This window comes from Macrobrachium rosenbergii, chromosome 47 (assembly GCF_040412425.1).
Source record: "Macrobrachium rosenbergii isolate ZJJX-2024 chromosome 47, ASM4041242v1, whole genome shotgun sequence".
Taxonomy (NCBI): domain Eukaryota; kingdom Metazoa; phylum Arthropoda; class Malacostraca; order Decapoda; family Palaemonidae; genus Macrobrachium; species Macrobrachium rosenbergii.
The window spans coordinates 43,173,665-43,199,407 of NC_089787.1; the positions used below are offsets into that span (position 1 = coordinate 43,173,665).

A 25,743-nucleotide genomic window follows, 5' to 3' on the forward strand; every position below is an offset into this window, starting at 1 on the left:
ATTGCGTTCTGCATGACATAAAAGAACACTTAATTGCCACATGCACTGTGACACTATCTTGGTCTCTTCAGTCACAATTATGCAACGAACGATTAGAAAGAATGCTAAGCGACCCTTCCCAATTATGAGCTGATGATACTTGCAGAATATCTAAAAATAGTCTTAACGATGACGTACATAACTCATAATGATGCACAAGTCGAAAATGACATTTGAATCGCAAACCATGCTGTCCCGAGGCAGCAAAAAATATGTTTGGTGAATTGTGAACCGGAGACAGTAACAAGATGACACAAATGCCTCAATGTAATTCGTAACAACGAAAATCACTTAATATTCTTTACATGAAGTTTTACAAAGGTAAGCTAGCTCAGAGAGAAAAAATCAATCATTTTACTTCCAAACTACTATTACTTATGTCAAATGTTACTTACGTCTATGTTTGACGGCTTCAAGTTGAAGAATTATGTAAATAAATTTTGCGGTCACACAACTATTATTAACTTACATTTGCTAACAAACATAAGCTACATAATTCACCATTCCAGTGAATATTGCAGAAAGGATGTTTTGAAGAAAAAATAATATTTATAGAGAGAGAGAGAGAGAGAGAGAGAGAGAGAGAGAGAGAGAGAGAGAGAGAGATTGTGTAAATGTGCTCGTGAAAATAATTTGAAGACAATGTAAACTGCACTTACACTGAAATCATTAAATTATTGAATTAATCTTTCCAAAACTACTGAATTCTCAGAATCTTTGTTTAATCAGCCCGCATATACTCTCCTCAGCGCAGGCTGTGGGGACTTTCCATTTCAGTGTAACTGAACAACATACGGCACTCGGGAAAATCTAGTGTGGAGAATCACTACACTCGTGTCTCAAAACCTTGAAAATTTGGGACATAATGCAACCATGGCTTTGCCCTGAACAAGCGGATCATGATACTGACAAAATATCTGTCTAGTGGCTTAAGACGAATCATGCTCAAGTAGGCTAAATAACCTTTCTAGGGATGCTTATGAACAAAACAGAGTTAAATTCTTGATTCTGGACATATGACACCAAAGGCGTCAGCCTACCAGAGTCTACAAGATATCGTCTCAGTGTGGTGACTCTGGAAATCAATGTACCTAGAAATTTCGAATTTTGTTAGGAGACAACCTTTAAGTTCATCAGACCACAACATATCACGACCTGCTTATCACTTTCAAGGAGATTCGATTTAATTTTTGAAATCTAAGTTTTTAAGCCAACCACTGGGGCACTTTCAGACACTCGGCACTTAAAACAGTACAAAGCGGGAGCTGGAATGCTTGGACAGCTAATAAATAGAATTACCTACGAATTTCAGAACTGGTGAACCAAAATCAGGCATATTTTGATTTTGAATGATATTCCACTGCTTCCACAACACAATCAATCAGGAAAAACTGCCATTTCAATTACACGAATTTACAAACTTGTGGGATGAATTTAACACACTTAGGGCCTATTAGATACTAATTCTGGAATGAATTCAACTGCTCAACAACTCAAGAAAACATTAACCTGTTTCAGAGAGAACTTTGGTACTGACGTGTATTGGAATTACAAAATTTATATAGAGAACCAAGCTCCATAACCCAACTCCTTTGAATCTGAACAATATACTAATTGTTCTATAGCGTTGTACGGCGGTTGAGGAAAAGATTCCACTTTTTTTGGCTGTTTGATAACTTGAAAATCACTGCCCACTTCCACAACTACCTACCAACCAAAGATAACTTGTGAACTGCCAAATGTAGACTTCCAAATTTGCGGAGGGAACTCTACTGTCACCAGATCTGATGAATATTATTATTTACCATGACACCACCATGCCCGTGCTTGCAAACGGAACTGTCCCTCTTTCTTTATCTGCAACCAATTGAAAGTTGACTACTCAAGGAACAAAAAATCTAGTGGAGAAGCTTGTTACCCGTAATGATACCCATCAGGTGTAACGAAGGTGCTGACAAACTAGAATCAGTGTGTTATCAATCACATATGTAACTCAGAGACTGGTATGCCGAAGAGTTGCAAATTTTGTAAACTTTCAAACCCAAATTATTGAAAGGTCCAAATACTCAGTTCAGAGAAATAAGCCGAAAAATAATCGCAATCTTGACGAAGCTTATCAACACCCAGTTTAGTGAAATGAGCTGAAAAATAATCATATTCTCATCGAAACTTACCGATTTAGTTTCTACCAAAAACTCACTGTGAATATGGCACAGGCCAACTGCGTGGGAAATCACCCAGTAGAATGATGCCATTTGATTGTGATAAATGGATCACTTCACCAACCAAGAACTGGAAATTTTATGAGGAAACCTTGACTTTCTAAGTCAAAATCTGCTGTGGAATCTTACAACTTATTCAGGATTCAAACATTCTTTAAGTACAAATCCCAGACAACTGCGCAAGCACGACCATAGAAAATGTTACTAATTAATAACAAAAACAGCAACTTAAAGGAAGCCCTAGAGCAGTCAACTGTCTTTATATTAAACACCATCTTCTTGAACTAAATAATTCCACTTTCTGCTGCCCGATGACGACTACGCCTAATGGCAACCTTCTTTCTGATTATTATTGCCGTAAAACTTCATAGGATGCTAGATCTATAACTAATATTAGTGTTTTACTATTCATATTTTCATGTTTTAAAAAACTGACCATGCATAACTCTTTTCCGTGTTCCCGCACTTTTGGTGGATATGATTTATGATTTGGTGGAAATCCCCATTCCTAGGCGAGTGTTTCCATTAAAGATGTTCCACTCATTGCAAGACAAGAACAATGAAAATGAAAACAACAACAGAGATGAAACAGACACACATGTAGCTTGCCCAACCCACAATTATAAAAGTAATTTAATTAGCATTAAATATGGCCTTCAATTATCGCTTCCTTGTATCCATCATCTTCATAACCTTCGTACAACATCTGGCTCTTTAGATATTTTGTTTACAATATTTCTTACAAAAATTTAAGTAAAGAAAAAATCATACGTTCACTTGAACCACGGATTACTCCAAAGCCTCTGACATGCTTTCGAAATGACGTAACGCGTCATGCACGGGCGGGTTCTTCATCCGAAGTTATGCATTTGATACATGACATTTCCGGTACGTTTCAACCCGACCGATTATCATCGCGAACCCTTCTTTCCCCAGAATGTCAGCTTAATTCAAGTTTAGGGTTTCTCTTGCACTATAAAGGTGGTTTTAGCTTGTTGTATTGGTATATTAGCTGGGAATGCTGGAAAGACTAGTATCCAAGGTAATTATATATAATATGGACTCGTATTTGAGTATATTCTCAAAAGGAGAAGTGCATACATGCATATTATATATATATATATATATATATATATATATATATATATATATATATATATATATATATATATATATGTGTGTGTGTGTGTGTGTGTGTGTGTGTGTGTGTGTGTTATGCCATAGAGAAATTCCATGGAAAGCGGAATAGAAAAAGGAACAGGCAAACCAGCACTTGAGTAAGCATTTTCTATTGTAACTAGTTTTGAGGCTGTGACATACCCAACCATCAGGCTATCCAAAAAAATTTTTTTGTACAATTTCTTCAAAGCAAAACACATACTAAGATACAAATAAAATAGAATGAAATAAATATATCAGAACTAAATACTGAAATTAAAAACTGAAAATGTACTTTACAAAAGCAACAGTCCAGATACGAATGAAGGGCAATAAAAAGATAGTAACAAAAATAAAGACAGACAGATTTAAAAACAAAGAAACTCGACTGACCGTTCATTGCCACTTTTATGCCTGTCTACATTTAACTGTATTTTTATTGTCTTTACTCTTCTCTTGGCCGTTGCTTTTATAGATTAGAGAGCGGTGTGCAATTTTAATTCTCGGTATTTAGTTGTAATGTATTTTATTTATCTGTATCTTAGTATAGGTGTGTTTTTTTTTTAAGAAATTGTGTCTGTTTCTTAAATAGCCTGCTGATGGGATGTTATAGCCTCGAAAATAGTCACAATAATATATATATATATATATATATATATATATATATATATATATATGTATGTATGTATTATATACATATAAATGTATATGCAAACATATACATAAATACATGATATACATATATATAATATATACACATACACAAATACACACAAATATGTACATTATATATATACATATACAATATATATATATATATATATATATATATATATATATATATATATATATATATATATATATATATATATATATATATATATATATATATATATATATATATATATATATACTGTAAATGAATAACGTCACATGAATATGGGCAAGCTAATTTAATTGGTCAATAACTTAATAAATCTTTCATGTTTCATCCCTCAAGCAGCTTGGAACGTCGCATCTAGAGTGCTTTCGAGTCGTAAGAAAACAACACTGCCAACCTTCTTATGACACAAACATATTCACCCACTCTGACATCTGAGTGGGAGAAAAAAAAAAGTTCCCTACCACAGTGTGGCCTGTGAAGCTGTGTGCTTGTGACTCAAAAGCACCCTGGATGCGATGTTCAAATCCCATTGGTGGATGAAATGGATTCTCTTATTTAACTGTACTCTCTTATTTAACTGTAATTTATATTTGAATCACTTATATATACATATACACACACACACACACATATATAATATATATGTATATATATATATATATATATATATATATATATATATATATATATATATATATATATATATATATATATATATATATAAATATATATACATATATACACACACATATATATATATGTATATATATATATATATATATATATATATATATATATATATATATATATATATATATATTATTAAAACTATAGTAATAAAGACAATGTGGATTGTGTTGAGGCAGTATGGTATAAAAAAATAAGTTGCTGAGAGTGATTTAAGGTTTAACATGGAACAAAGCCTGTAACAGAATACGTAGACGGGAGTTCCTGGTATGGTGTAAAATGGGTCGGACACAACGGTATGCTATGTCTCTATGATGGAGTGATGCAAGAAGTCCCATTAAAGCCTACAGATGTAGGACTGAAATTTAGGGATACGAAAATAAAATATAAGAAGCACCTTATTTTGAAAACGTAAAAGGGCCCACCAGAGAGGGAATTATTCCTGTGGAGGGCTGTACATAAAACCAAACAAAGTGAACAAAGTGAAAGTGAAAAGTCTGGAACAGAGCATGGAATGGTTGGTGATTGCAGATGATGCATTATTAATTGTGGATAATCGAGAAAATGATGCAAGACCAATAAAAGAGTTTGGAAATGTTTTCAATATGAGAACGTAGAGTAAACGTGACCAAGATTAAGGTTAGCAGGGTATGTAAAATGGAAATCAATGACTCTAAGAATAGATGAAACAAAAAATTCCCCCGGACTCGTGAGTAAGATCATGAAGAGAGAGACCTGAGGCGTCTGTGTAAACCAAGGTAGGAAATGCATGAAGAAACTGTTAAGTCAACTCTTGCCAAGGAAATATACTGATGGCAATATGGTTGAACGTGAAGATTCAAAAATGGCGAATTAACTTTTTTTTTATCTCAAATGGACCAATATTAAAAAAAGTTTATTAGTTATTCTGGAATGCCATTTAAACGTCAAACATCAAATCTGAGAGAGAGAGAGAGAGAGAGAGAGAGAGAGAGAGTAAAATCTCATATTATGAAACCAAAGTTGGATGTGAATGTAAGAAAAAGTGTTAAATCTGTTGAGATGAATTGCATTGTTTGCTAAGTATTGTCAGCTCTGAGCTTTGCCGCCCAATCTTGGTTTCACTCCCAAGTTTAGCAGCCCATCACAGAGCACCTTGCAGTCACTTGCTTATGCGTCATTTGCATCACGCCCTGTGGTACGGGTCACCTACCGGGTCTCCAACCTGTAGTTATCTTTCCCGCTCCATGTCGTATCAGATGAAGATAATAAATTGATGTACTCTGGGAAACTTGTTGTAGAGATTAATCTCACACTGGTAAACCCTTGGAGGACCAAGGACCTTGGGAGGGACCTGGTGGACCAGTATGGTTCCCAGGCTTGCCCGACCAACCAAACAATCACTAATGGACAAAATATGGTGCTTAGCTCTGCTTGCTTTCTCTTGAAAGCTTAAGGCCGTCTTCCTCTCGATAGACAAAGCATGATTCTCGTAACAAAGTTAACAAACTCTGGCAACCAACAGATTAAATATGGCCGTACTTATTGATTTAAGAGCTACTAATGGACTGAATAGAGCCCTTTCTCGAGATTATTAAAAAAATTGGCTAAGTAGCATATTAGATAAAACCCCTCTTCTTGCACTGAACTCTGGCAGCTAACAGACAAAGATAGACACTATCTTGTACGGAAAGGATGTCATGAGATGTCTTGAGATGAAGTTGCAACTACAAACACAGTATTAGCCTATATCTCTACCCCCTTTGTCAAGAGCTGAACCATCAGTCTAGTCTGCGAGAGAAGAGACAATTCTGCATCCAAAATGTTTTTATCTAAAAGAAAAAGGCAGACTATGTCCTCGAAGCAATCCCAGACACCCTCTTCCCCTGTATTGCTTGCTGCAGGACAGATAGGGAGAGAGGATCGTGTATGAAAAGCTACATCAGTTCTAGCCAGCAGAGTTCTCCCTACCACAGCCTATAGCACACAAGCTCTCGATCTCCTGAACCCTTAAGCATGCACTGGCGAGGTTTTCTTAGGAAAAGCTCGAGTCCCTACTCACACTGTCAGAGCAGTATGCCAACAGAATGCTAAAAGTGGACCTCGCCAGGGAAGATTGGTTAGGCCCTTCATAACGCCAAGGGAATACCCATAGCAGACCTGCTGAAGAAGGCAGATGAATTTCTGGAGGCCTTTAAGTCTCCAAGGACAGACACAACTAAAAATAGACCCAAGATGACCATCAGAAGTGGCCATATAAGCCACAACATTAAGGGCTCTTCCAACCACTCATGCTGTGTGTCTACTACCCTTAAGTTCAGAAAGGCAGCCAGGAACTGCACCCCTGGATGTAGCTGGAGAAAAAAAACTGAGAGCAGCCACCCACAGAAATACCAGTGGCTGCTACTAAAACATTAACAGATGCCCACTCCACCAGAGTCTACACATCAACACCACCTCTGGTAGGAGATTCCTGGTGGACACAGATATCTTTAGGTCCATTTAACCCATCAAAATATGTCTGCCGACCACTGCCAGACAAGCAGCTGCGCTAATGGCCCCCCAACAGCAGCCCCTTACCCTCTTACAGCCATTGGAATGTCAACTTCCACCTAATGGGAAGAAAATATAGGTGGGGCTTCAGACTCCCCTGCTTAGCAGTGACTTCCTCAGACACTATGAACTTGCTTACCATCACCTCCAAGACCCATCCTCCTTCCATACAGTCCCCAAGCAACCACCTATCTCATTAGTCAAGTCCAGGAACCTACATTAACTACTACAGTACCACCTCATATTCAACCCAGAACTTCGACACACATATGTAACCCCTACAAAGCAAGGAATTCACCACTATTTTAAAATGAGAGGCATCCCAGTCTACTCCACATTCTGAATCCTGCTGTCAGATACTACTTGCCCCAAGAAGGCTTTCAATGATAGGTTAACAAATGGATCTTTGCCAAAAGGCCTTCAGTCCTTGGGTCTCACCAATGCACTTAGGCTGATCAAGAAGCCTGACAGCTTGTGGCACACCTGCAGAGACTACTGGTGCCTCAACATCCAGACAGAACCCAACTACTAGCCAATTCTTAACAAGGTGGACATCACGTTCACCTTCCAAGGGACAAGAATCTTCTCCACGTTCGAACTGATGAATGGCTACTTACAAGTTCCAGTCCACAAAGAAGACATCTTGGAAACAGCAATCACCAGCTTTCACCTCTGAGATAAGGACCATCTTGGACAAACTGATGGGTTCAAACATCTGCACCACAGCATACAACCATCCACCAATGGTATGGTGGACAGATCTCGCCAATCCCTCAAACTGAAACTCACCACCAATTGCATTGGGCCAAACTGGAAGGCACAAATATCCTGGGTCCTCCTTGGTCTATGAACTGCCCCCAAAGAAGAGATAACCTTTCATTCAGCAAAACTGTTTGTCTACCAGGCGAATTCTTCCAAGCCAAGAGTTCCACCCATCCAAATCAGAACTATCAAGACTAAGAAAAATTGTTGGAAATTTCTGCATTACATACAGACACATAAAACAACAGGGAAACAATTTATCTGAAATCAGCTGAGCACTTGCTAGTTTATGTCTCTGGAATAATGCTCACAAGCCTCCCCTAACCCCTACCATATAGGGGACCATACCCACTCATCAAATGTCAGGACTAAGGACTTAAAATACTGCTACAAAGCCACAGGGGCTGGGTATCCATTAACAGGCTCCAAAGCAGCCTGCCTGGAAGACAGCAGCAACAGTTATGTATATATAAAAAAACTTTACTATAATGTTTATTCACTGTACATGTTTGTATAATGTTTCTATTTATTCATGAACTTTTGGCCAGCCAATTCTCCCAGCCTAGTACCGTATCTGCATCACAAACAGTATGAGCTTGATAGCGGTGTGAAAAGGTTGTACATTCAGTGTGAAAAGGTTGTACATTCAATCATAAAAACAACCACCACCATTTTCTTCCTTTTCATAACTGCAAATTACCATGAACAGCTGGGTACACGTCAACCCAAAGATTTTAGCTCAAATTCTAAGTTAAGCATATACCTGCTGTATAGGGTAGTTTGTTTCCCAAATATATGGTAGGGTACCACTGGATTCTGACTGAAATTCATCTGCTAAAATGAGAATGACATCACACTATGAACAGCTGTTGGAAAATGTGTGCTATAGCATTAATAGAATACTGAATTCATTTTACAATTTTATTACATAATAATATTAAAACCCCTGTGACAATATGCATAATATGCTCACAAAACATATTTACTGGGTTATATTTGTGAGAGGCTGCTGAACGTACAAGTAGTGCACAGTGACTGTTAGGAGTAATCCCCCACTTGTTCACAACTCAGGGTACAGGTGTGTATTTCATCCCCACCACATAAGTTGACCTCTGGTTTTGGAAAGACTTTTTCATGCTTCGAAAGTTAACTTGCAAACAACAATTGGTAACATGTTCATTCTTGTGATCTAGTACAGGTACCATAGAGCCCAAAACAACTCAAATTAAGTGGGGTTGTGGAACAGTCACTAGTTTTGTTGTTAAATAACAATACATCCACAACACACAAAATACAAAAGCAGGTCAGAAACAGATAATAAGCCAGTGTACTCTATGCATCTCATATAAATTAACCTCAGGATATGCCCCACCAGAACTGACAGAATGAGAAATTAGGAGATACACAGAAGTGATACAAGGAGATACACAGAAGTGATACAATCACTAGTGTAGATTAAAGAGTGGATAAGTCTGCCTTGACATGGTTTGTTTGTGTGGAATGAATATGTGATAGGGTTGGTGAAAAGTGTTCTCGACTCTAGTGTTATAAGGGGGCAGGGGAGAAAGACCTAGAATAAGGCGGATACATGGAGTGAAAGAGGTGTGGGAATTTGGTTGGCCTAAATATTCTTAACAAAGCCTTAATGAGACCAGGGCGATTTTTGCAATTTGTGAGAGTTAGTGAGCTGTCGATGAGACTACAGTACTGATTAAAAGCATTAGACTGCTAAAGTTGTGCAAGTTTTCTACACATGGGCTCATCCATAATTCAGCTGTTTAAGGTATGAATATGGCCATGACTATTGTGCCACCTTCTCTTTGAGAAACAGTTAATATGTATTAAAAAACAGCCAAGTTCATTAAAGGAAATTGAGAATCATACGGTAGAACAAAGAAGAAAAGCAAAAAAGAACAACAAACAAGTTAACTAACAACACAAAGATAAAGAGCAAAGGAAAATAAATGAAAAATTTTGTCACAGCAAGAATAAAACCTGAAGGAAACCAAGTTGATTTTCTTCTATAGTCCCCCTACGTTATAGGAAACGGTCAGATGTGTTTCATTATTGTTCTGGGGAGCTCTTCCATATGTATATATCCAGTTTGATATGCTGCTCTCCGTTTGCCTTCGTTATAATTACAGCAATTACCATTAACCAATGATATGTGTCTTCTCAAACGCTTTTGTAAATAATCTCCAGTTTTGTCCACTAGGTGGTGGTGGTGTTAGACTTGGAAATTATACAGCAAAGCTCCTCATGAAATTTTGAGTATTTAGGTTTAAAAACAATAAAATATACACTAATATATCTATCTGTGAACATTAAAAAGATGAAACTCCTAAGAACCATCTAACTAGATTAATTAAGCATCATACGACAACCCCCATTATATCTAACAATTCTGAAGGACTACTGGGGGAAACGGTTTTTGAGTTGGAAGAAACCAAAATAGAAAGCCTGTGCCAGCCAGAAAGGTATAAAATACATACCACAACATAATCAGTCAAAAAATGCTTGCTTAATACAAACCAACAGTAACAATCACCAAAAATGCATTAAGTATGAAAGTATGTCAACGAGAGTTACAGGGTTACATCCTAACCTACCCTAGGGTACCAGGCCCTTACATGACAAGGGGGTGAGATGAGAGGAGTGACATAACCTACACTGCAGGAAACTGAAGAGCCTCGAACTGAGGTACATCCTTACATGACTCCCTAATCTAACCGAACCTAACTTAGGGCACTGAGTCCTTACCTATCCAGCCTGGAAATCCCCACCCTACACACTGCCTGACCTAAAATTAGGGCGTTAAAACAGATAAACCATCGATATCTCACAGAATTAAGTCAGATTTGTCCAAAGCATAAAAATATCTATCAGAAACCTCAATTACAGTATACATTTAAAATCACTGACTTTGTAAGTAATAACCAACTAAAAAACTTAAACACATCAAAATATGATCAAAATTGCATAAAAAAACTAAAAACGCTATTTAGAAACATCGAAGGCTATTATATTTAAAATCACTACCTCCTTAGCTGGTTGGTTGTATTTAATTTGCAAACATTCAAACTGCTTAGAGGTGAGCAATTTTCCCTCTAAATTATGGTTCAAACCATGAAACACTTGATGGTCTAATTTGCTAAATACAGTATAGCATACGAAACGATTTTCACAAAACTTAGATGTTGGAATAGTTATGTGGATCATGTTCCTAAAAAGGCATGGACTAGCCACAGCTCATACATCCCTTACTGGTTTTTACCAATAGTAGCCATGTCTAGCAGGGCAATATTGGTAAACTGATGAAAAACAAACAAAAACCAATGGCGATTCCAGATAATGTCATACTACAATTACATTCTAAAGTATATAAAATGAGGTAACACGTATCAACTTTAAGTAACAAAGTGTTTATTGGTATATCAAATTAGATAAAAACAAAATTCTTCTATGAGAGGCAATTTTGTTATCAATTTCTGGAGTAATTATGTGATTTTCAGAATTATCTCACTTCTATCATATACTTACATACACAAATGCTATTATCCCAGAAAAAATCTTCAACCTTGATAGCTTCATCTGGGTCTGAACTGCATTACTATCTTACATTCGTAGAATCTGGCCCTACTGTATTCTGTGCCATGAATATGGATAATACTGTGAATTCATGCAAGAATGTTGTATTTAATGTGAGCAGGGTCTGAAAACTATGATTACTTGAGAAGTAGGTTGTTTTAAATGTCCAATGAGGCTTTTCTGATGGTTTTTACCATGGTTCTGGCAAATTTAACATTGAATAAAACTGGAAATGTTGGCTTTAAACATCACAACTAATACTTTCAGTCTAGTAGCATAGTAAGGTCCCACAATAGAAAATCATTTTCTTGGGGTTAAGCTACCTTGTGGAGAGGCCTAAGGGCACATAGTTACTTTGTGAAAACTGAAAGAGGACACCAGTAACAAAAATTTTTGGGTCAACAAGGATACTTTTTAATTCTTTACAATGAATAATTAAAAAAGGCATGTTTAGGTTTAATAGGAGCCCAGGACCCTCTGCCCCTCCCTGTGTCCAGTTAGGGCCAGGGTACCTTGTTTAAGTTATATGTATCCCTGTATTTTGCTCACTGTCCCAGTGAGCCAAGCCAGGGAAGACCAGGGACCTCAGTTAAGTTAGAACGCGTTTCTTTACCTAATTTTTGCTTTTCCCCATCCACAGACCTTTGTTTCCCACTATGGAGACCACTGTTGTCAGACACGGACATAGGGGTAGGGGTTGGGTGGGGTGGCAGTTGTAATTGGGGTGACAAAACATTGCCGACTAAAATGAATGTTACATTCATAAAAATCACGGATACACACATGAAAGCTGTGGTAAAATATTACTTTAAACCATGGTAGATCTAAGCTGGCTGTCCGTGGTGAGCTAGGCTATGGCAGTTGATGTTTTTCTATATAGAACTTTACCTGCTGAACAAGAATTTAAAGTAATATTTTGTTATTTGGCTGTAATTAAGCTGTAAATTATCTTAGAACTGGTGTGGTAAAACTCTTTCGAGAATAGCTAACAGAAAAGGGGACCCGTTGGGAATTCGGGGTTTTTGGTGGGGTAAATAACTTGGGAAAAAGTTTGGGTACCTTATTGTTTATTTCCTGTTATATATGTCATTTGGAACACGAAAAACAAGCATAAAAAGAAGGGCGAATAAATGGATAGTGGGAGCCATTCCAAAGGCACTTTTCATTCATTACTAGTACTACCGATTCTAAGCCTTAACACGCATGTGCTAGCTTTTGGTTCACCAATCAGCAGCTGCCAGTTTTCTGCACTTAGCGCGAGACTGGCAATTGATGTTTTCCTGAGTTATTTTACTTGCTGAACAAGAATTTAAAGTAATTACCTCTTGCCAGAACATACGAGCTTGCCAGGAATCTTTAAAAATGCAGATAGGGCATGCAGCGCCATTCTGCCACGGCAACCTATAGAGGCCACCCAAGTTGAAAGCGGAAATGGTAATGTTTTGTTTCCCGATTACAAAAGCTTCGAATAGTGTGCAGTGGAGGTGGGGCTAGACTATGGCAACTGACGTTTTTCTATGTTATTTTACTTGCTTTACAAGAGTTTACGGTAATATTTTGCCGGTCGACTGCTGCTAAACTGTAATTTACCCCTGAGCTGTGTGTGACCCACTGTTACAGACATGCAGTTTTCAAGGACCAATTACATTTTAGTTACAGCCGACCGACAAAATATTATTTTAAATTTCTGTTCAGCAGGCAAAATAACAGGAAAACATCAATTGCCATAGGCTAGCTCACCGCAGACAGCCGGCTTAGAATTACCTACACCATTATCACAGTCTGAACACGAAAATGTCATTTGCCATGTTTTAATGTGTGCTTTGAGCATTTCTGACGTTCTTTTCAATAGCAAGTGACCAAACCAACCACAGCCTAACCTAACCTAGGGTATCAGGTCCTTACTCTAGTGCATGATATTGGTTTGAAAACATTGTACGACTTTAACCTTAATCTGAATGAGAACTAACAATGGCCCTCGTATTTCACTCATTTTCTGCTCCCCCCCAAAACAAAAATCCGCATTTTCCCACTGTGGACACCCACGACTGGATATAAGGGTAGGGTCCATCACCTCTAAAAGTATTCAACTGCTAACAAACAAATATCAGAAACATTCAAAGAACATATCATAGGCTACAAAAGAAAACAATGCTTTCGTGCCCAATATGCAATGTTGGTTTAAAATAAAACAATACCCTCTACAGAATCGGTAAAAGTTGCTTTTAAATCGATAATGTACTCAAAAATTAAATTTTAAATCAGAATGGTTCTGCATATTATTATGTCGGCCTATCTGGCCAGTTGAGTTTGCGGGTCTTGCACAACGCCTTGCATAAGTCACCATAAGATAACAAAAACGAATAAACAGTAAAATACCATGAAGAACTCTGGCAAAGTTTATTACAACTTACCCATGGTGCTGGTGAATCCGCAATGGTAAACTAAGTTCTTGCAAAGTCTGGAACCAGAAGCTATGTTACGTAGGCCTATACCAAAATGGCTTAGTGCAAGTTTTTTCCAAGTTCATATCACTGCCATTCCTTTGATGTATGCATCTGTCATTCTGACGTTGAAGGTTCGTAAAAAGTCCACTGCTACGGTATGTATTCCGTTATACACCACGAGTTATGTCACGAAAGAAAGTGGGTATAAGGATAAGTTTATCACTACAAAAAACACTTTCTCAGACTTAAGACTCTTGTGAATCGTTTCTTGCGAATCAGGTGAAACAACTCATTCGAAGCTCCGAATCATTTCAGAGTGAAACTTTTTGTTTGCTTCTTTGATTATTAATTAATCATATTATGTTCAACTTCCAACGTTAATCATAAGAGGATTGATAAGACAGCCGCAGGTCGATTATATTAACGAAGAAATGCCGATAAATAATTAGTGTTCAACGAGACAAAGCTTCGCAGTTCACTTTGTTGTAATCGGATTTCGAAACTCGCGAGACATTGAGAGGGAAGATCATTCTCTTCCTTGTCAAATCGTCCTTTCTGGACACCTGTTAACTATTGTTTTATATCGCTCGTTGTTTTTAGCCTCGCGGTGTGTAACTCGAAACGTAAAACTAAGCTTAATATGTGTGTTTATATGTTGTGACCGGCAGTAAATCGTTTTTTTAGTTTAAGACTTAAAGAAATCTTTCTGACGTGATGGTTGTTATTCAAATAGCCGGGTGTCTAAAGGAAGATCCTTGGAGAGTCCTGTAACCGTGGGTATGTATTAAAAATATTTTGTAAGCTCTAATGAACTATGGCCCACATAAGCAGACACCAATGCTATAAGTTTGTATTTAGCATTGAAAAGGTTTCATGTTCATTCATAGGCTAGGCCTATAAACTAGGCTATTGGCTATTCCAGGCTCGTTTAGACCTACCTTGGACTAGGATAGGCCAAGTCGTGTGCTTTGATTCCCATTAATATAAAATTAGCCTGTATAGAGGTGATTTTATAGCTTTTATTGTTTATAAGTTTCTTATTTATAGGGACATTTGTATGTTTCCAAAAGGTAAAGTACAAATCTTGATTATGGTGATAGGCCTATGTTGGTGCTCGATTTGGTAGCCTAGTTGGCCTAGCCTTTTGTTGCTCAGGGTAGTCTAGAGGATAAAGCCTCAAGGAGGTAAAGGTATTTCTAAGTAGTAGCTCCGCAAGGACTGTATGGAACGGTTCTGCAAATACGAGACATTAGGAAACTCCATTTTTACCAAAAGTTCCCCCATAACACTGCGCATGCGTGATAGCAAAAATATAATCAGTTCTGAGGCCAATCACAATCAGGCGACAAAAAATAATTAAATTCTTGATAAAAAACCAAAATGCTGTGGAAATAGTCAATTTCCAAGGTAATACCCGATGTGGAGCTAATACTTAGTTCTACCGAGGGAAAATTTAGACTTATTGATTCAATATAATTTACTTGAGTAGAATTCTACTGTTAACCATAACTATATACCAGAGTTGAAAATATGGGTGTTGGATGTTGTTGACTTTAATTTTGGTAGCAAATTTTTAGTTTTAACAGATATTGGAACCCCCATAAATTTACAGTTATTGGGAACCACAGTTGGGAAAGGGTTTTCGGGTGGAGGAAAACGCAAGATGAGTGGGATATAAGGATGTGTTTTAACCTACCTAATATTGGGTTCTAGCTCCTTGCCTGGTGCAGGGTTACACCCTCCCTGGACCTTCTTTAACCTAACCTGTGGCATTGTAAATAAAAATACTGTATTTTGTTGCAACCTAAGCAACCTTACCTGGCTTGGGGGTTGTGCCTGCCAATAGCCTAATCCACCCCAACCTAACCTATCCTAACATGGTAAAACTTGCAAACTATTATTGCAAACTAGACTTCAAAATAATTATCCAGTGTTTTTCACTTTCACGTTTTGTTTGTTTTTTAGCAACCTCCACCCTTAAAAAATCCCTCTTTAATGCATGGTATTAGTTGTTACATGAACTCAACCATTGATTAAGGGATATCACTCATTTTGTGTTTTCCTCTACCCAAAAATCCCTCTTTCTCACTGTTGTTCCTCAAATTGTAGGATATAAGGGTGGGGTCCACAATTTCTAAAAGTGCTCATTGGCTAGCAAAATGATTTTCAGAAACATTCAAAGCAAACGTAAAAACATAAGAGTTGATATTTTCAAGGCCAAAATGTGATAATGGTTTAAAGTAAAACAATACCCCTAACCTAACCTTGAATGCCAACCCTTTACCTGAACAGGAGGGCTTTACCACCGGTGGACCCTCCCCCCCTCCTCCCCCATCTAATGTAACCTAGGTCTCCAGGTCAATACTTACCTGCAGTTTGTGTCATTTTGAAACATTCTGTAAACCTTCCCTTACTCAGAATTAGCAATTGCCAAAGTGTCATGGGGATGTTACAGTACATTCTTGTATTTTGCTCATTTTGTTTTCTCCATCCCAAAATTTTCCCATTATGGTCCCGTTAATTGTAGTATATCAGGGGATCCAGTATCTTTAAAACTACCAACTTGCCAGCAGAAATAAAGAAACGTTCAAAACTCAATTAATAAATCTGGCATGACATTTTGCTGTATTGCAGCTGAAACAATTCATGGAACAATAGTTACATGTGCACCAAACGAACCTTGATCAAGAACTGAAGCTAGTTTTTTCAGCAATGCCTGAATTCTAAAATCCCACTTAATTGGTAAAACAAAGAACCAGTCAGGTTTCAGCATTGTCAATGTACTGTACAGTATGTACATATCCTGATGAAAATAACAAGTACATTGAAAATACACTAGCCTTTCTTACTGACAGTGCACAGGGATACAAAATCTGAGTAGAAACCCCACTTGTATAACTTTCAGAACATGAACAAAGAACTTTAATGTCTGAGTTGGTAACAATATTCATTGGTATGTGAGAGTGAGGTTTAAGTGAAAGCATAGGTCAGGTTACAACTGATTTATTCATCTAAAATTCACACAAGTCAAAAACTCTTGCAGGCCGTAACATAGTCCCAACCTTTGACAGGAAAGGAAAAAGGATTAAGCATAGACCTCTGTGTTTCGTCACAGAGGCAAACATACAATTATTTAAGTGTAAACATAAGGTTGTGAAATCTATGTACATAACTAGATGAATGGTGTTTTGATACATAGACTGGTACAATATCAAGGAGGTGACTATAACAACGTCGGAAATATCCGCCAAAATCATTGTCATGGGATTTTGTGTTTTCTAATGACCTCGTGTCAACTGCGTGGTGCTTTCTCTGAGGTGTGGTGTGATTCATTGGCAGGTAGGCAGCGTGGTTTATCGCATATGCCAACAGTACTCCCCCCCCCCCAGGAGAAAGCCTACGTCTGTTGGTTGGTGTCCGGTATATAGGCTGGTTTCAACCGGTCGAATGAAACCCACATCATTCTTCCGTCAACCAACATCTGGAACATTTTCGGTTGTTGTTGAAGGATTCTGTGAGGGCTGGAGTACGCTGGGGATAGGGGGATTTGTGTGCATCAACCCAGATGAGTGTGTACATTACGTTCATTAAGTATGCAGGGACGAACACTTTTCTGTCTGCTTGGTACGTCATTTTTGCTGGTAACAGTTTCACTATTGCTTTTCTCTTTTCAGATGTTGTTGGGGTTTTGTTGTCTGGGAATGTGTCTGCTGGTAACTTCAACGCTTGGCCATAGAGGACTTTGGCCAGGGATGTGTTGAATGCTTCGTGTGGCGTTGTTCTTAATCCCAGTATGACCCACAGCAGTTCTTTCCTCCAGCTGCCTCCCTGGCATCTGGCGGTTAGAGAGGCTTTTAATGATCTATGTTGCCTCTCCATTATTCTGTTTGCTTCTGGGTCATAGGCGGTGGACTTCATCAAAAAGAGTTTACGCCGTAGGAAATCTCTGTAGGCTAAAATGAGCCATTGTGAATGCATGGGTGTTATTGTAGTCAAGCATTAGTAAGTGTGCGTTATTTTGGTCCCAAAATTGTCGGCGAGGGTGTTCCACAGGACAGAGTTGAAGTTTGCACCCCTGACGCTGGTTATGATATGGGAAACACTGTGCCCACTGCCCTAGTCAGTAAGGGCTTTAACTCAGCTTTTCACCGTCTGCTGCTGGATGGAAATTGCTTCCAGCCACCCTATATATATATATATATATATATATATATATATATATATATATATATATATATATATATATATATATATATATATATATATATATTATCATGAATAGATATTTGTACCTTGATGGGGTAGGGGGCCCAATACATTGACATGAATGTATGCAAGGCGGCGGGACGTCATCTTGTATTCTTCTATCCTGCTCTCCATGTGCCTTGTGATTTTTGACGTTTGGCAGGGGATGCATTATCTTGCCCATGTCTTGACATCCTTTCTCATGCCCCACCAGATATACTGCCCTGCTATCATTCTGGCAGTGGATTGGCCTGATGGGTGGGATAGGATGTGGGTGAGGCTGAAAGCTAACCCTCTGGCAAGTAAGGTTGTGGGCATCCCATACTTGTCTCGCAGGTGATGGTCGCCATTTCTTCGTTGATTGATAGGTCACTCCATTTGAGGGCGGGATTTATCCGCCATAGTCATTACAGTCCTTTGTCTTCCTTCTGCGCTTCTGCTATCTCAGGATATGGGAACCCAAGCTGGATTGTGTTGACGCAGTTTCTGGAGAGGGCATCTGCCATGGTGTTTGATGAGCCCGTCAGGTACTTGAGCGTGCAGGAGTACTCTGCTATCATTGACAGGTGCTGTTGTTGATGCACTGACCACCCGTCTGCCGCTTTTGTAAAGGCGTGGATGAGGGGTGGGTGGTTTTCTGTATCACGAATTCCCGTTCCTCGAGCATGTGGCAGAAGTGTCAGACTGCTTTGTAGACTGCTAGGAGTTCTCTGTCAAACGTTGAGCATTTCTGCTCTGTCGTCGTTAACTTTTTGCTGTAGAAAGCTAACGGGCGGTGACCATCCTCAGTGTCCTGCTCGAGTATGGCGCCCATCGCCGTGTTGCTTGCATTGGTTGTCAGTGTAAGGGTTCTGTTGGGTAACGGAAAAATTAGAGTCATTGCATTTGTTATTGCTTCTTTTGCTAACCTAAATGCATTGTCTTGTTCACTTTCTACTGCTTTTACTGTTGTGAGTTTGGGGAACTCTGTTATTGCTTGTATTTTTTCAGGCAGTGGTTTTATGCTGTCTTGGCTCACTTTGTGTCCTAAAAATCGACTGTTCTCTTTCCCCATTTGCACTTGTCTTCTCTCACCATTAACCCATTTTCTTTTAGTCTTTAACACTTCTCTCACATGTTCGGGCTGAATATTAGTATATCATCCATGTATGCTACACATAACGGAAGGTCCCACAATATCTCGTCCATCAATCTTTGGAATGATGCCCCAGAGTTGCGGAGGCCGAAACAGCTGTAATTGAATGTGTAGGTGCCGAAGGGGGTGATGATTGCCGTCTTTTTTGCATCCTCTTTTGCTACCGGTAATTGAAAATAACCTTGCAGTAGGTTGATCTTGGTGAACATTCTTGCTCCACTCATTTCGTTCATTATATCCACTATAGCTAGCGGGTATCTGTCTGGCCTCGCCCTAACATTCAACCATCAGTAATCTCCGCAGGGGTGCCACGTTCCATCTGCTTTAGGCACCATATGCAGTGATGATGTCTATGGGCTAGATCCATTCTGGTATATTCCAGCTTCTTCCATTTCCTTGAAAACTTTCTTTGCATAGGAAAGTTTTTCCGGTGCCAGCCGTCTGAATTTTGAGTGTATCGGGGGACCTTTTCTGTCTGGAATTGATGCCTTATTCTGTGCTTTGTTGGTTTGGTGTTGGCAGGCCAAACTTTCTGCTTCTTGTTTGAAGTCTTTGTATGTCTGCTGGACTGTTGAGGAGATGAATTCTTTGCGGATCTCATGGCTAGTTCCTTTCTCACTACGTCGACTAGGATGTTATACGCCGTCAGGAAGGCTGCTTCTAACAACACCTTATGTTTGCCTTTATGAAGGACCAGTCTTAGTCTTTTCTGTTGAATTTGACTTTCATCGCCCTTCTTCTGTACATGGCTAATGGGGCTTTGCTGGCGGTAGAGACCTGCAGGTTGGGTGGTAGGGCCAGGTTCAGCAGTTCTGCTGGCCTTGCTGGGATAAAAGACCTGCAGGCTCCGGTATCCACCAACAATTCCATGTTGGTTCTTTCATCTCGAATGAAGAAGCCCGTCTCTGTCCGTCTCTCATACCTGAAAGAAAGACAGTGGTGGGCAGGCATGATTTCTCTCACAAGGCAACCTGTCTGCCCCCCCCCTGCTGACAGTATGGTTGGATCGCTTCTGCGACCCAACTGGGTGTTTTTTGAGATTATGCAGCCTTTGTCGTACTTTCTTGCTTTCACCCCGAATCTCCAATGTAAGAAACAGACTCCTTCTGTGGGTTCCTGTCTTCTTTGTGGTTGCTTTCACTTGGGGAAACCCTTCTTGAAGGTGGGGGTGGCTGGTTCGTCGTCATTGCTGCTTCCTTCACTGTCGAATGAATGTTTGACACGATGTGCTGCTGATGCTTGCTCTGCAGGGTCTGCTGCTTTATATGCTGTATGGACCTCATCGACCATGACCAAAAATTCTTCTATGGGCATAGTGGAGTCTTTCAGCAGCGCAGCTACTGTCTGGTGGGGTATTTTGGTGAGGAGTACTTCCCTCACCAGATCCAAGGATGACTCGGCTTCCCTGTCTTTGGATGGTAGGATGAGTTGTCGCAGCTGCTTGTACACATGCGATGGTCTCTCGTCACCTGTTGGTATCCCTACATAGTTCAGGAACTTCTTTGCTCTCTGGGCTGGTGGCGTGCTGAAGGATGACTTCAGCTGGTCCTTCAGGATGTAACATATGTTATTGGGGTGTCTAGTTCATCGAGCCATGCTGCTATTGGTTCAAATACATCGTCCAGCAGAATTCGAGGACTGCATCTGTTTTTCACATCGATGAGGTTTTACCACCCAGAAAAACCATGCTTCTGGGTGGTGGGGCATGAAGGGCAGCAATCGGATGGAGGCGGCAACAAGGTTCTTGCTGATGGTGTGGGGTTCGTTGGCGTGATTGGTCATCTCTGCGTCAGCCTCCTCAGGTCGCTCTGGGGTCACCAGTGTGAGAGTGAGGTGTAAGCAAAAGCATATCAGCTTACAACTGATTTATTCATCTAAAATTCACACAAGTCAAAAACCCTTTCGGGCCGTAACGTAGTCCCAGCCTTTGACAGGTAAGGAAAAGGGATTAAGCATAGGCCTCTATGTTCCTTCACAGAGGCAAACATACAATTATATAAGTATAAAAAATAAGGTTGTGAAATATATGTACATAGCTAAATGAATGGTGTTTTGATACATAGACTGGTACAGTATCAAGGAGTGCCTATAACAACGTTGGAAATATTCGCCAAAAACGTTGCCTTGGGATTTTGTGTTTTCTTTTGACCTCATGTCAACTGCATGGTTCTTTCTCCAGGGTGTGGTGTGATTTGTTGGCAGGTAGGCCACATGGTGTGCACCTACAGGTAAATATAGAGTGAACAGTAAATTTTGCAATGGATTGTAGTATGCTTGTAATATTAAGTACTGTATGTCAAGAAGATAGCAAAGCAAGAAATTCAAAACCTCCAATATCAAGAACTGGTATTAAAGAGGTAAATGCCTCAAAGTTAAAAACCTTTCACATCAAGAACTGGTATTAAAGTAAAAAAAAATACCTAATCTATTGTCACTTAAGGCACTAGGCCCTACTTGGGGCATGGACTCCCTTACTCACCTTGTCCTAGGGTGCCATATGTCATAGAGTGAAATATAGGAGTACATCCTCAACTAACCTAGCCCAGGGTGCCAACTCATATCTGAGAAGGATCCTGGAATCCCCATTGCTAATAAAATGAGAGTAAAACATAAGAGATACATTGTTATCTAATGTTTCTTCACTTAAATGAGGGTGCCACATTTTACTTAGCCAAAAGACACCTACCCGCACCCCATTGCTAAAAAATTTGGCAGTACAGCGTACTGCATATAGCGATAAATTCTGAAATGGTATTTTCGTAAATAAAATTAAGCTTCATATATACTTAACAAGTACTTACATAGCTACCAGGTATACTTTCTACTCGATCGGCAGTTAAAAATTTGAAGTTTGCAGTAGTGATTCATTTTTTGTAAGTGTAGGTAACAACCCTGCCCTTTGACAGGGAATGATAGGTACAACAACACAAAGAAAATCACTTCTTTTGTGCTTAGTTGTCCATCAGAAGGGAGGAGGGAGGGCTGTGATCTGTAATTACTTGGTAAGTATATATGAAACTTAATTTTATTGTGAAAATACCATTTTCATATATGTAACTTAACCAAGTAATTACATAGGTGGGATAAATGGACCTATTCTGTTTCAAAAACAGTCAGATATGAAGATGAGTCTAAAACATAAAATCTGTTAGCATTGGTAATGTGCTTGTTGTATCCTTACCTGGTAAGAGAGCTACAGCAGGAGATTACAGCCTTTTTGGTCGGTGCTCATCTTGACCTGTAGTGACTTAGTAGAATAGCTGAGATAAGTCCCTACTTTACAGAGGGAGCTTTTGAGTGAAGGAGTCTTCCGAACACCCAAAAGCGACAAAGAAAAAATTTGCCCTTGCCCTGGGTGCAGTACCAAATAAAAAATGACCACATAAAAAAACGTTACCTGCACCAGCCACCATAAAAATTAAAAACTATCATACTACTACCACAGACTGGTGGGCACTCCAGGTACATATAACCCCCCAGGCTTCCCAAAAGAACTCAGTACCCAAAATTCAAGGTGAAGAAGTTATGGATAGGAAGTGGTGCTTCCTATGCTGCTTCCTCCAGTACCACACCAGCCACCAATAACGGACCCAAGATACTGCGGTTCTCAAATGTTGTCTCATTTCTTATAAATAGTGCGAGGCAAAAATGGAGTTGCATTTCCAGTATGTCGACTGGAGGATAGCCAAGAGTGACATGTTATGTCTAAATGCGTAGGACGTGGCAACAGCCCTAATCTCGTGTGCCCTCACCTTGACAGAAGGCAGATCATCCTCTTGTACTGTATCTCAGAGTGTGCCTCTAAAATAAGGCTTCTAAGGAAGAATAACAATGTATTCTTTGACATTGGCTTAGTCGGCTTTCTTACGGAACACCAGAGGTTAATGGCAGGGCCTCTGGTCTTTTTTGTCCTGTCTAAATAATACCTCAAAGCCCTTACTGGACACAGGACTCTTTCATCCTCTTCTGGTCCTAGAATATCCATAAGGTTTTTAATGGAGAGCGAGCGTGGCCAGGGATTAGAAGGAGACTCGTTCTTAGCTAGGAAGCCAACTGAAAAGGAGCAGACAGCATCTCCTTACAAAAAACCAATTTGTTTGTCAACTGCCTGCAGCTCACTCACTTGTTTAGGCATGGCCAAAGCTATTAGAAAAAGCGTCTTCTTCATTAAATTCTTAAGAGAAATGGAACCGAGAGGCTCATAAGTGGGGCTTGTTAATCATTTCAGTACCATGTCCAAATTCCATGAAACAGATACGTCTCACGGCTGCTTAGTAGTCTCGAAAGACCTAATTAAGTCACAAAGGTCTTGATTAGTACCTAAGTCTACTCCCCTGTTTAAAAACTGACCCCAGCATTGATCTGTAGCCTCTAGTAGTCGATAATGAGAGCCTCTTATTGTTCTTTAAGAAAAGAAGGACGTCTGCTGTTTGAGCTACAGTGGTCTTAGCAGACAAGACATTATTGTCGCTGCAGCACTTGCGGAAGCTGGCCCACTTGGCCTGGTATCCTCTGCTGGTAGACTGCTATTTACATCTGGTAAGAGCTTCCACAGCTTGCTTTGAAAACCCTTTCGCTCTGACAAGTCTCTGGATAGTCTGAATCCTGTCAGAGCTAGAGCAGATAGGCCTTGGTGAAATTTCCAGAGGTGGGGCTGTTTGAGAAGATGTGGACTTTGAGGCAGAAGCCTTGGAAAGTCCACAATTAGCTTTAGAAGGTACAGGAACCATTCCTTGAGAGGCCAGAAGGGAGCTATCAGTGTCATAGACACGTTGTCGTGAGAATGGAACTTGTTGAGAACTGCTCCCACCATGTTGAAAGGGGGAAAGGCATAAAGGTCCAGGTTCACCCAGTTTACTAGCATGGCATCCGTCGCCCATGCCTATGGGTCTGGAACTGGAGAGCAATTTAGGGGAAGATGGCAATTCCTCGATGTGGCAAACAGATCTACTGTCTGTCTGCCCAACAAATTCAGAGGGTTTTGCACATTGTCGAATTCAGCGTCCACTCTGTCAAGAGGACTTGTCCCCGTCGACTTAGTTCGTCTGCCAGGACATTCATCCTCCCTTGAATGAATCTTGTAGTGATCCTGACCCGATTCTGGTCCGCCCAAATGAGCAGCTCTTTTGCTGCCTCGCACAGGGAGAACAAGTGGGTTCCGCCCTATTTCCTGATGTATGAGAGAGCCGTGGTGTTGTCTGAATGAACCACCATGGTTCTGTCTGTTACTAATTCCACAAAGTGCTTCAAGCCTAAATGAATGGCCGACAATTCCCTGATGTTGATGTGCAACCTCCTTTGTTCCGGAGACCATGTGCCGGAAACTTCTAGGATGCCCAAAAGTGCTCCCAACCTTGGTCCAGGGCGTCTGCAGAAAATGAGAGGTTGGGGCTCAGTGGACGTCCACCACCGGAGATCCTTCTTTGTCTCTGCCGTAATTGAAAACGTCACTGTATCTGGTAGTTCCTTCTGTTCCAGCTTACCCTTAGGAAAAACTGTAGGGGCCTCATTTGAAGTCTTCTAGCTTCACAAACTGTTTGATGGATGAGAGGGTTCCCAGCAAACTCATTCTCTGATTCGCAGAGCAAACTGGAAGAGAGTGGAGATCTTGAACTGACTGTAGACAGGACTCTATTCTCTTGAGGGGGGGGGGGGAAACCTGAAAACTCAGAGAGTTGATCTTCATCCCTAAATAGAGAATCTCCTGAGTTGGGACTAGTTGAGACTTCTCCTGATTTATCAGAAGTCCGAGTTCCTTGGCAAGGAGAAGTGTTACTTGTAGATCCTTCGTGCATTGCTCCTGCGACAGGGAGCAATGCAATGCAAGAGGAGACAGTACTCGCGTGAATACATGAGGAGCAGTGGAAAGACTGAAACAGCGCTCGAAACTGGAAGACTCTGCACTCGAAGACAAATCTCAGGTATTTCCTGGATTCCGGCTGGAATATGGAAATACGCATCTTGCATATCTAATGTTATCATCCAGTTGTCCTGCTGGATGGAGGATAACACTGACTGGTTTGTCTCTTTGTTGAACTTTTTCTGAATATAGAAGTTCAGTGCACCCACAGTGAGGACAGGTCTCCACCCCCTGATGACTTGGGGACAACGAACAAGCGGTTGTAAAAACCTCTTGAAGTACGATCTTCCACCACTTATACGGCTTTCTTCCTTAGGAGAGCTGACACTTCCTCCCTGAGAGCTATAAACCTCTCTGAGCCCTCTGAGTATGCCATCAGTGTGATCGGCAAAGTTACAAGAGGA

General features: G+C 39.8%; 2 long non-coding RNA genes across 2 annotated transcripts in view; one reads left to right on the forward strand and one right to left on the reverse strand.

The window, feature by feature from the left end:
- The window catches only part of LOC136830815 (uncharacterized), a 136,740-nt gene extending 122,415 nt beyond the window's left edge, over positions 1-14,325 (reverse strand). Inside the window, exon 1 of the long non-coding RNA XR_010850755.1 lies at positions 14,067-14,325. This is a non-coding gene — a long non-coding RNA (uncharacterized lncRNA). The remainder of the gene's footprint in view (positions 1-14,066) is intronic.
- Positions 14,326-14,619: 294 nt separating this feature from the next.
- The window catches only part of LOC136830814 (uncharacterized), a 252,854-nt gene continuing 241,730 nt past the window's right edge, over positions 14,620-25,743 (forward strand). Inside the window, exon 1 of the long non-coding RNA XR_010850754.1 lies at positions 14,620-14,876. This is a non-coding gene — a long non-coding RNA (uncharacterized lncRNA). The remainder of the gene's footprint in view (positions 14,877-25,743) is intronic.